The 12,407-nt window shown below is 50.7% G+C and overlaps 1 protein-coding gene across 2 annotated transcripts in view; it reads left to right on the top strand.

The window, feature by feature from the left end:
- CDH11 (cadherin 11) overlaps positions 1-12,407 on the top strand; it is a 150,874-nt gene that overhangs the window by 55,757 nt on the left and 82,710 nt on the right. For both annotated transcript variants that reach the window (XM_041772206.1, XM_041772207.1), the window contains exon 2: positions 8,079-8,203. The gene's annotated coding sequence lies outside the window, so the exon portion shown is untranslated. The remainder of the gene's footprint in view (positions 1-8,078; positions 8,204-12,407) is intronic.

Below are 12,407 nucleotides of genomic sequence, written 5' to 3' on the forward strand. Positions count from 1 at the left end.
TTCTCCCTCTGCCTGTGTCTCTGCCTCTCTCTCTCTCTCTGTGTGACTATCATAAATCAATAAAAATTTAAAAAAAAAAAGAAATATATTCAAACTCCCTGCGTCCAAATCCTGGCTTCCGTGCGCTGTGGCTCTGTGAATGAGGGCAATTTTACTCCATCTTTCTTAGCTACAGAATAAAGAAAATCGTGGTACCTGATGTATCAGATTATTTCTCTCTCTCACACACACACACTTAGCTCAGGACCTGGCGCGTTACAAACTCTCAATAAATGTTAGAAATCTTCTCTGCTTGCTTGGATTAAGTTGTGTCTACATAACAGCTGGCTCCTGGGGGGATAGAAGAGCTGAAATAGTTCGCGTCATGTGTACATGGCTGTAACCATGCCCTTAAATCCTCCAAGATGATTAAATGCTTCACTTGGCATCTGAAGCATTTGGGAAATATCGATCACATTTTTCAAACTCAGTTGTTGGATTTACCATCCGTCAGGAAGTACCTGTTGGTCACCCGGTCTTGTTAATGGCCAATTGTTTGCAAAATGATGGCCTATTCTTAGGTACAGATTTTAGGTATTTTAGGAAACAAACCAGAACAGCTCAACATTGCTTTTACCAAGGCTACACAATTTGGGCCAAGTGAGGACATCATTGAAGTCCTTAAAAAAAAAAAGATAAATTCTACCTGTACTTTGACATCAAGTAGATAAAGAAAAGGTAGATTTTCATGTCCAAAAATTTTTAGAATCCAGGTTCCTGGTGGTTCTCCCTGTAACTACTACCATTCGTCTACTTGTCCAATAAGCCGAGCTCTGCCGAGGGTTACCATGTACTGACCCGGGCCAGACAAAAATGAGTGTCAGATATTACATCTCACCTTTCTGTCTTCCGGAAGCTCGAAGTTTCCTTGGATGCAACATTGGAAGGGGCAGACCGTGTAGACGACTCCTGACCCCACAGGAAGCCATTTAGAGCTCTAATATTGTCAGATTTCTTTTTTAATGTAAAGAGTGTTGCCTCCTAGTCAGTGCTTCCATCAGGAAGGGAGTTTCTGCTTTGCTGTGTGCGCTCCCGTCAAATGCTGAGAGATCTGTTCGTTCACAACAAGGAGACAGATAAGCAAAATAAAATAATAAACCGCAGCAGGAGGCTTAAGTGTTGTTCTGGGCGGTCGTGATTGCAGGCGCCCCGCTTGCTTTCTTTATCCCTGATTCTTTCTAAGACTTTACCAGTGTGACTGCATAGACATCCCTGAAACCTTCCCGAAGCCGGCTTGTGTTTATTTCTGTTTGCCCGCCACCGCTTCCTCCTCCCCTCGGAAGGTTAAAAAGCAAAATTGCTGGTATTCTAGGGCAAAAGTAAAATATACTCTCTTGAAGAAAGCCTCTTTATTTTCCTGCTAAGTGTTCTCAGGTTCTGGAACGGTGTATAAACAGACTCCGTGTGCGTTGGTGACTTTACGGTGGATGTGCCTACATTTCCCCCTTTTCCTGATGTTTTATTCCTCTTCTGTTCAGTAGGGAACCCATCAAGGCGTAGCGGGGAGGCGGAGCCTTAGGAGCGAGGGACCCCCAGATCTGAATTCGTATTTTACTATTAATTAGCTTTGTTGTGTTGCCTAAGTAACTTACCTCCCCCGAGGTTGGGTCCCCGTCTCTGTGGGGAGGTGGGACCCCCCCCGCCGGGGCCTTGGCCCGATCAACCCAAGGAGCAGCGCGGGGGCAGCCCGGGGCGGTGCGGAGCGGGGCGCGCAGGAGGTGGCCAGTCAAAGCGGCGCTTCCAGTGTCACGGCTCTTGACACGTTAAGGGAGAGAAATCGAAACATCATTTGGGCAAGAAATAGGGATAAAATGTAGAGTAGCAGGAGGCTCTGCTCATATGCTAGATGACTGTTTGTTTATTCATTTCCCAACGATATCACAAAGGCTGTGAATATTTATTTAGTTCTGCTCCCAATAGTCCTTCTAATGGGGAATTATTTGGGTACAACGAAAGACATTTGTAAATGCGGCTGATAAGACTGGCATCGGACAAGGGGTGTTTTGTTGGACACAAGAATTCTATTGTCCCCGGCTTCAGTTGTCAAGTGCCCGGAGAACCCAGAATTTATGGTGGCAGCACAAAGGTCCTTTCAGGGCCCAGCGAAAGAGCTGTGAGATCCCGCTCCCTGGCTTTTCAGGGCTTCTGATCTTTTTATGGGGCCCGGACAATGCCGGATTCAGCCGCTGCCCGCGCCTCCTGCCCGGCCCTTGGCCGCCAGGTATTGTGCGGTAATTACCATGGTGACAATGGCTCTCTCTGCGCCCGGCCACCGCGATTTGGAAAACGGCGGAGGTTGTCACTTTGTGTTAGGTGCCTCCAAAGGCATGGCTCACTCAGAAGAGTGCCCCACAGAAATAAAGATCAGCGTGGTAAGAGTTTGATTTAAAGCGCCGCTGTGGCCAATCCACTCGGAGGCCAGGACGGCTTTTGGGGTGTTTTCCCGTAACTGCGGGCCGATGTTGGACGTCATCCCTGCCGTCATCCCCCCGTCATCCCCACCCTCATCCCCCATCCCCGCCCTCATCCCTGTCATCATACCCACAGTCATCCCCCACCATCATCCCCCGCCTTCATCCCCACAGTCATCCCTGCCCTCATCCACCCCCCATCCTGATAGTCATCCCCACAGTCATCCCCGCCATCATCCCCTGCCGCTTTCCCTGCCATCATCCCAGGAGTCATCCCCAGTCATCCCCTGCCATCATCCCTGCCGTCATCCCCGTCATCATCCTCATCCCCGCCGTCATCCCCGCCATCATCCCCCTCATCATCCCTGCCATCGTCCCCCTCCATCATCCCCACTGTCATCCCCATCGTCATCCCTACAGTCATCCCCGCTGCCTCCCTCCCATCATCCCAGCAGTCATCCCGGCCCTCATCCCCCCATAATCCCGATAGTCATCCTCACTGTCATCTCCCTCTGTCATCCTCATCATCCCCACAGTCATCCCTGCCATCATCCTTCCTCGTCATCCCACCATCATCCCCATGGTCATCCCCCACCATCATCCTCACCATCATCCCCCTCGTCATCCCCACCATCATCCCTGCCATCATCCCCACCCTCATCCCCACTGTCATCTCTGCCGTCATCCCCACCCTCATCCCTGCCGTCATCCCCACCGTCATCCCCCTCCATCATCCCCCTTCGTCATCCCCGCCATCATCCCCACCCTCATCCCCACCCTCATCCCCACCCTCATCCCTGCCATCATCCTGCTCTATCATCCCTGCCGTCATCCCCACCATCATCCCCACCCTCATCCCCTCTGTCATCCCCCTTGTCATCCCCGCCGTCATCCCCTCCATCATCCCCGCCGGTGCAGGGCCCGGGCCGGAGGTTTTGCAGGCTGGCGTGAGCCCCGGGCAGCCCTCCCCCCTCAGTGGGAGCAGGCGTCCAAGCGGAGCCGGGAAGTTGAGGGTCCCCTGAATTTCTTGAGGCGCCGTGTCTCCAAATGAGAAAGGCTGGTGTGGGACACGTCCACCGGTTGACACCCCGTGCGCGGGGTCTGTGCTGCGCGGAGCCGAGCGCCGGCCTCTGTGGGTGGCGCCCGGGCCAGGGGCCGTCTGAGTGGTGAATTCCCGGTAAAGGGCCAAGCTAACCCTTAGGTCGCGAGCAGGTGGAGAACACAGCGGGCGTCTCTCTGCGGCCACAGCTGCCCACGGAGCGCCGTCCTGCCAACCAGTCGCTACTCCCATTGCCTAGTGACGAAGTGCAGCCCGGAGTCGCCTGCCCCAAGTCAGAGGGGCTCGGAGGGGCGAAGCATGCCCTCCAGCCGAATGTCTCCTCGCATTCAAGAGCCCACTCCTCCCCCTCCCTATTTTTTTTTTCAAAAAAATTCAATATCCATAAACCTATCTTACAAAATATGCTTCGCCATATGGTTTTGGAACTCGGGCCATAACAGGAAAGAGAAACACCCAGTGAGGATTATTAATGGTGTTTATTCATCCCTTCAGCAATGTCAGGCAGACAGGACACCCACAAAAGGAAGAAGACCCTGTCGCGGGGGGGGCGGGCAGGGGCAGAGCCAGGCGCCCCTCTGCTGCCCCTTCTCCTGCCCACAGAACAAGACGCAGCAGCAGCTTCAGTGGGACGACAGGACCACTTGGTCTTTCCACTCCCACTGGAAGGCGTATGGCCTCTGCTGGGCTGCTTTGCGGCCTCCGACCCCGGAGATTTCATCTGTTGGTTCAATACTCCTCTGTTTAGTCACCGTTCGTTCCAGTCAGCTCCCTACCAAAGCACTGGAGATTCTCTGTTGTGTTGTTTTACTAAAAAAGTAGACGCTTTCTGGGCTGATGTCCTAGGGGGCGGGTATGATTCCCCCCGGAAGCAGGCCTCAAATCCGCCAGGAGAGGGGTGGGTTGTTGGTGACCCGTCGGGCCATGCCGCTCCCCGGCTCTAAGCACGTGGGCACCTACCGCTTAGCTGGTTTCTTCTGTGTATAAAATGGAGCTGTCACTGTGACCTTGGGCTCCCCTGCTCCCCTCCGTGACAGCTCTTGGCCTTTTCACCTCTCACCCCTCCCCTCCACCTACACCAGCATCGCACACACAGCAGGTGGCCCAGGATCCTGTGGATGGAGTCAGTGAGGTGGGAACTATTTTAACTTAATGCACGTACTTCCAGCCCTTACCCTCCCGCCTGCCCACCTCCCCCAGCACTACCTACTGGTGTCCTTGTTGCCCCTGAACTGTTAACAAGATCCCAGCCCATGCCTGGCCTGGCTGAGTCCTCGCTCCTGAAGAGCATCCACACTTGCAGATCTATAGGCCAAGGCGTTTGACCTGGAGCAGAGACCCTCAGAGAAGGACACAGAGACTTCTGGGCCAAAGGGAAGCCTATGGACTTGCATGTGCGGAACCTTCTCAACACTCAGAGCTCAGCAAGGGAAATGTGCCACCGTCCCTCCCTGGCTTTTCTCCTTGCTTTCTGTACGCTTGCTAGAGATTTCCCCAACCTTCTCCATGCCCTTGGCTTCCGTGTTCTTTCCCCTGATTTCTCAGTCTCTCCGCAGTCATCTACGGCAGGAGGCGTCTGTGCCCCTAGGGCCTCAGGGCTGCCGGTGGCTGAGCACAGCGCTGGACGGGGCGCAGAAGGCCGTGACCCTGTCCTAGGAGCAGGCCCATGATGGCGCACAGGCCCGGAGAGAGGACAAGGAGACGGTCTGAGAGTAGGTGGGGGTAGATGCCATGGGGCTACATTGGATTTCCATGGCTCAGAAGGGAACGCGTGATTCCAGGTCTGGGGGAGTCATGAGAAGAGGAAGGGAAGTCAACATTCCAGGCAGGGACTCTAGTGGAGAGAGAAGATGGGCAGTAGACACGCAAGGGCCTCTCAGCCCCAACAAGCTCTCTGCCCGTCAACTCTGCTGAAAGCACAGAGACAGCTAAGATTTTTTTTTTAAGCCTCTGTTTTCTTTTCTGAGAAGCACAGTACAGTTGTATACCAACATTTCCACACAACCTACATCCCGTCGTCTCTCTCGAGTGTTTGCAGTCCTCGGAGTTCGTAGACAATTCGCCCAGCTATTTTTGCTTTCCTTCCAAAGCTCTTAATTGTCTGTGCAGACTTTTGGTGAAAGGGATTTTATAGGGGATATTTTGCAGGGAAGTAAGCGGTGCAAGGCAAAGTGGGAGTTCAATTAGATTTTATGGATTTGAGAAGTAAACTTTTAAAAGTGCACTGGCCACAGATACAGCTGCATTACGAGCTGACTGCACACTGGGCGTGCAAAGAGAAGGAGCAGGGCCTGTCGTGGGTGCTGAATTCTGGTCCCACCTTGGATCTCTTCGGCTGCACACCTTGGCCAAGAGTCTCACCCTTCGCGTAGTGGGGTGAGATGCTCGGAGGGGCTTAGGACAACCACAGTGGTGACACGTATTTAAAGAGAATGCATTAGCGAGGCCGTGGCAGATGCCTGTTCCATTTATGGCGTTTAGTTATCCGCTGCTGAGGAACATACGGTCCTCAATTTAGCGTCTTGTAACAATGCACTATTACCTTTTATAGTTGAGTTTCATGAAGTCATCTGGGTGGTTTTCACTTGGGGTCTCTCACGCTGTGTAGTCAGATGGTGGAGGCACATGAAGGTTGACTGAGTTGGATGTCCAAGATGGCATCTTTGCTTCCCAGCTGGCACCCTAGCTCGGATGCCTAGAATAACTGGGTATGGCTGGGCGTCTCAATCTCTCTCTCTCTCTCCCCACCCCCCTCTCTCTCTCCATGCAGCTTCTCCCCATGGCTACCTGGGGCTTCCTCATAGCATCTGGGTCTAGAGTCTTTAGACCTCTGACATGACCGCTGACTTCTTCCAGATGCAGCTTTCCACGAGCACAAGGCAGGCTCCAAGGTTTCTTAGGACTCGGTTTCGAAATCATAGAGTGTCCCTTTGCTATGTTTCATTGGTGACCCAAGGACAGACAACTCAGATTCACAGAGGAGGGGCCCTGGGGCATGGCTATGCGAGGCGTATGGTTCATTTGGGAGGGGGCCAGTTTTGAAGACTGGCGCAACACGCAGTGTGGTTGCAAAGTAGGGACCTTCATCAGTTATGTGTTCTCTGAATCGTCCAGGTGGCTTTTTCTCTCTGACTCCATGTTCATCTGCGAATAATCCCATTGCTAGTCTGTCCTCAACATCCTGGAAATAGCACACAGTGGGAAATTTCCTTGTTCTTGCTATAATCACCGTATTGAGATGCTATGGACGCATTTTAGATACGTAATTTATCTGTAGCCCTTCACCAAGGAGGGTGTTTGCTTGTTGCTGCTGTCATTGCTGTTTTGGGGGTGGGGGGGAGGCATGGTGCATGAGGAGGAGCTGTTGGGTGGAACCAAGATGAGATAAGAAAAGTGGATTTGGAAACAAAAAAAGAAGCATAATAAGTAAAGTCAAATAAGAAGCTATTTCCGTTCTTTTTAAAAATATGTATTTTATTTATTTGAGAGAGAGAGAGAACAAGGGGAAGGAGCAGAGGGAGAGGGAGGAGGAAAGAATCCCAAGCAGATTCCACGCTGAGTGCAGAGCCGGATGCGGGGCTCGGTCTCATGACCGTGAGATCACAGCCTGAGCCAAAACCAAGAGTGGGCGCTTCACTGACTGAGCCACCCGGGTGCCCCAGGAGCTGTTTCGGATGCTAATGCAGCCTGGGTTGATCCTAGAAGGTAGAAACCCTGGAGATGAAGGACATTCAAGAAATCCTTCGTGCCATTGTGTTAAAGCTATGCCAGCAACCACCTTCCTTGGTTCGGTGCCTCAGTTTTTGAAGACGACAGCTGTTCAGACGCCCCGTATTCCTCTCCTCATTCACTGAACAGACATACATTGAACAGCTGCTCTGGGCTAGGGAATGTGTTAGACACTTGGGAGATACGAGGATGAATCAGACCAGAATCCAGGCGGAACACGGCCCCCACACAGAAATCCAGAGTGTGCTGTAGCGCGGGAGGGGGCGGAGAAAAATGTAGTCTTGAGGAAGAATTGCGGCTCTGTCCGCCCCGTGCTCAGGCCTGCTGGTGTAGGGATGACATCTCCTATCACCGCAGCCACCGCTGTCCCTCTGTGCCCTTGGGACTGTCGTTGCACAAGGCTCTGGCAGCACCAGAACAGTGGTTCCCCCTTGCAGAGGGAGGGGACCTACTTTGGACTCCGATAGAACGTGGGTCATCTCAGAAACGGGCTCCGAGAGTTGCTGTCCCCCCTACAGGTCTGTTGCTCGTAGCAGAGCAAATGTATGTGACGTCCGTAGGACGGGTAGGGGGCTGATGGCTGCTCTTATCTTTTCGTCAAAGTACTAAGTGCACATAGAGTTGGTCACACCATCTTTTGGTTGTTCTAAACCCACGGCAGGTTTTCCCCAGTTTTCGCACGATGGCAATACTTTGCTTACACCTTTCTCTCCACACCTGGACTGTTCTGCTCTAAGAGAAAAGCCTGTCTGTGCAACGGTGTATCCCCGGTGTCTAGTAGTGAGTCATTTCATTGACTCATGTCGCCTCTAGGTTAATAATGATCCTTTCCCTTTTTGCAGAAATCACCGTATTTTCGACTCCGTGGCCCTGTGACACTCGTTCCGCTTGTCATTTGTTGAGTGACCAATCCGATGGGTGGAGTGTGTTATAGAAATTGGCAGCAGGTATCCAATGGGTGAAGAAGGTAAGATGGAGCTACTTTACCTGTACTATGAATGTGGGGATGGAAATGATGCCCAGCAGGCCCCGTCCTCCAACCTGCCTTTGTCTGAACCTGCGTCAAATCAAAATCTGAATCTGAGACGGAAGTTGGCCTGCTTTCTGAGTCTTTGAAGAATGTGATTATTCGCTGTTGTTCTTGGGTTCTCCTTAGTGAACACCTGTTCTGTACTAGTACAAGGGCGATGGATTTTGTGGTTGTTGTTGTTTGTATATTTGTGGGAGAGGAATGACTAGAAAACTCAGAGGAGCAAAAAGGAACTGGGTTCCCAAGGAAAGACTTAGCTGGGCAGACTAAGACAATTGCCATGTTGCTTTTTCCTCTTTTTCTTCTTTTGAAGAGAATTCCCTAAATATGAACAGGGAGGCTTATATCCCATGGCCAGGAGGCTGAACCTTATAGACCTCCAAAGGCCGACCACAAGATCATAAGCCAAAAGGCTGATTTCAGATCTCAGGCCCAGCTCTGCCCCTCACTGTCCCTGTGCCCTTCGATTAATGAGCTCCTCTCCAGGCCACAGGGTAGTTGGACCTAGGGTCATTAACCGTTCTTAAGTTTTAGGATTCTGTGAATCCTTTTATCTTATCTATCTTGTCAGTGATAACTAGAGCTATTTTTATAGAACATCCAGCTATCCAGATAGAATGTAAGAAATAATTCTATTGGCATGACTCCCTACATTTTAGGGTTCTAAGTCCATCAATCTATATGTCTATGTCTCATCTCCATATGGAAGTCCAACAGATGTCTTAAATGCAGAGGCCCAATACGTAACTTTGTCCTCTATGTCGTGTTTCGGGGTAGCATCAAAATTCATCCAGGTCAGAAATATCGAGGTGCTACTGTATGCCTCTCAGAGCCTTACCTCCAAAAGCAATTTATTTCTGTTGATTCCTACTGATGATAGTCCGGTTATCTCTGAAATACATATATTTTTTAATATCTCTTGTCTCCCCACTGCCATCCTGCAAACATAAGCCTGGTCCTCTTTCTCCAGAGTCATGACAGTTGCCACCCGACCAGTCACCTTGCCCCTGATACATCTTCCATACAAATACTGTAAACAACATCCCTATGTCCAGATAGCGGGCTACTTTCCTGCTTAATCTTTTCAGTGTCAGAGATCTGAATTCCTTCGTAAATGTCTGGGACCCTCTCGGGGTAGGAGCCACTGTTTTACTGTCTGGACTCCTCTCTTGGCCATTCTCTCTGCCCACCCAGCCTTTAGCAGACACCTCCGCTGTGGGATACTGTAGGATACAACTGTCACTTCCCCAAAGCCCGATAATCTCTCTCTCTTTGCAAGCCAACTCTTGGTCGCTTTGTGTCGCGGCTTGGACCTCAGCACCTCTAAGGAATTCTCTCATCCCTGAAGGCTGAGCCGTGGGTATCTCCTCTACAGCACGTTGGTAGTCAGAGATTACACCATCTACTGCGTTGTCAGCAGTGGCCTGGAATTGTCTATTTGATTACCTGTCTTCTCAGCTAGACCTGGAGGTTCTTGAGGGCAGGACTTATTTGAGGACCACTGTGCTCCTAGTTGCAAGCACTGTGTCTGGACCAAAGTAGGTTCCCAATAAATATTCATCAAACACATGAATAGAGACTTTATATTTTGACTAGAACGCGAGGAAGGGGAGCTGATGTTACAGAGAGGAAAGTCATAATAATGGCAGCTAACAGGTATTGAGTGCCTAGGACACATCAGGCAAATAAGATATTGAAAGACGTTGTGGCCTCCCACAATCCTGGCAGAAACCTAACGTGGTAGGTATTATAAATGTCCAAGATTCGCTAAATGAGAAAACTGAGTCTTGGAGAAGGTAACTCACTTGCCTCTGGCCATATTGACGTAATTTTTATCCTTGGAAATGTTTATCATTAAGAAGTCTGGCTTCAGCTGGAGCTTAAGTCTCTTAGCCCTGAACCAATCTGCTCTGTTGTGGACCAAAAACACAAACAAACAGATAAACCAGTTCCTGCAAGGGAGGCGGGACTCTTTACCTACACCCGCTCCAGTCCCCCCACCACCCCCTGCAAGCTTTTGTAACATAGATGATGACTAGACCCCTAACTCTGTGGCGACTTCCCAGGTATTGGATACTCATATTTGAATGTGAAGCTATTGGAGGACAAAATTTCAACTTGGGGAGCTCCCCAACTCTTTCTCCCTTGCTCTGGCCCATGTTTGTTATGGGAAATAAGCCAGTGGATGGAAATGCCCTTCAGGGAGCGGAGAGGCGCTTCCCTGCGAAAGCTCCGGTATGATCTGGAGTATGTGCCTGGCTCCCCGCAAATTAGCATATTTTGTGCTCATTTGCTCCGAAGCCCGGCTCAGCAGATGAGACGCATCTCTCCTGTCGACATGTCTGTGAGTGATGATCATCTCATTTCTGCCAAGCCAAATGGGTCTCTTCATTTCATCGGCCCTGTGAATTCTTCAACAGAATATGCAACTGACATTTCCTATTTTTCTAGATAATGGGGACAATTAGAATAAGGTATCAATGAAGCAGAGTCAGAAGTTAAATAGAAAGTACTTGAATTTAATTTCTCTTCCAGGAAACCTGTTAGTTTCTTTTTTTTTTTTTATTTTTTTCTGCCTAGAAATTAAGAACGCCTATTTTGAAGAATTCTGCTTAGCTTTCTTCCAAGGAGAGGAAGGTAAACTATTCTAATGCTTGTACCCCCCTTGGGTTAAAAAAAAAAAAAAACCCAAAAACAAAACACAGCGTGGTACGAACAGAAGGGCCGTTTGATCTTTCGGGCTAAGATTCTTGTTTTACAGAGAGGATTTTTTTTTTTTTCTCCTTAAAGAAAGGAAAGACTTGTTCGTGATTGTACTGTAAGGTTTCAGAGAACAAAACAAAATTAACCAACAGCTTAGGCTCCAGACTCAGATTCTTGATCCCCCGTCAATTCAGAATGGCAGCATTTCCGGAAGGCACCTGCGGTGTGCCGGGTAGGCTCGCAGAGCAGAAGGGGCACCTCCCTTCTCATCGATGAGCTGACCGTTAAGTTGCTCTGTACAAAGTGCTCAACGTCCAGGTAGGAAGGAAAAGGAGAGATGGGGTGGAGAGAGGGATAAAGAAAGAGAAAAGCTTTTAACAAGTGGTAGGGAAGCGGTTTGGGCCTCCAAGATCAGCTCTCCGGCTGACCTCCAGGGAGATCCACTTGAACCTCATTCCTGGCACACACTTCCCTTAGGTCCCTCTTCAGAGCAGGGGAGGAATTACCTGGGGTAGCTCCAGGATAGGGCTTCTCCGCCTGCTACCTCCCTGGGCCTTTATTCTAGGGCACTGGGGCACAGATAGGATTGTCTTAAAGTGGAAAGTATTTGGCCTTAGGCTCAGGGAAAGCTTACACGCATGAGTGCTAATCAGCAGGGCCCAGTGGTCACGGGTCACCCAGTTATCTTTCGTTTGCACAAAAATCAATCCCCAAAAGCCACTATGGTGGGGGGGCTGCGGCTCACCTGTGCTGAAGTATACCCACCCACCAGGCTTGGCTTTGTTCGGAGTGTTGGCAGCCTGCCTCCCCCCCCCCACCCCGGGCCTGCCGGGTCTGTCTGTGAATGCACATTGCCTATTTCGGGATGTAGGCCACTGTGGAGAAAGAGGCCAAGTATCTGTCTGTAGCTGGTGTCACCTGAATAAAAAAGCAGACACAGTCCACTTGCGGACTTCTCTGCAGATCTTGGGTGCGTGTGATGTGACTGTGGGTCCTGCCGTCAGCTGAGAATTACGGGCAGCGCTCACGTGCCGGGCAACACGAGGGGCCTACCTCGGCCCCAATCAATGCTAAAGGACAGACCTTCCCCGGGAGTTGCGGGTCTCGAATCCTGCTGTATTTAGCTACCGATGAACACGACTCGAGGCCACGCCTGGTAACAACAGTGAGAGCTGGTGTGTAGGAGCCTGCCCGCAGGCAGGCACTGCGCTCTGCTGCACGATCTTGTCGGATGTCACCAGGACCTGGGGTGGTACGTGCAGTCATCACGATTCTTTCATAGACGAGCATCCTGAGGTCCAGAGAGCTGAAAGTCAACTGGCTAAGGGACGCGGTCAACAGTGGGGGAGGCCAGGGTCCTCGTCCTGAGCACCGACCCTTCCAGTTCTTCCGTAGCTTGCCCTGAGTCCTAAGGAAGTTAGAGGGCAACTGTATCTTG

This window comes from Vulpes lagopus, chromosome 10 (assembly GCF_018345385.1).
Source record: "Vulpes lagopus strain Blue_001 chromosome 10, ASM1834538v1, whole genome shotgun sequence".
NCBI lineage: Eukaryota > Metazoa > Chordata > Mammalia > Carnivora > Canidae > Vulpes > Vulpes lagopus.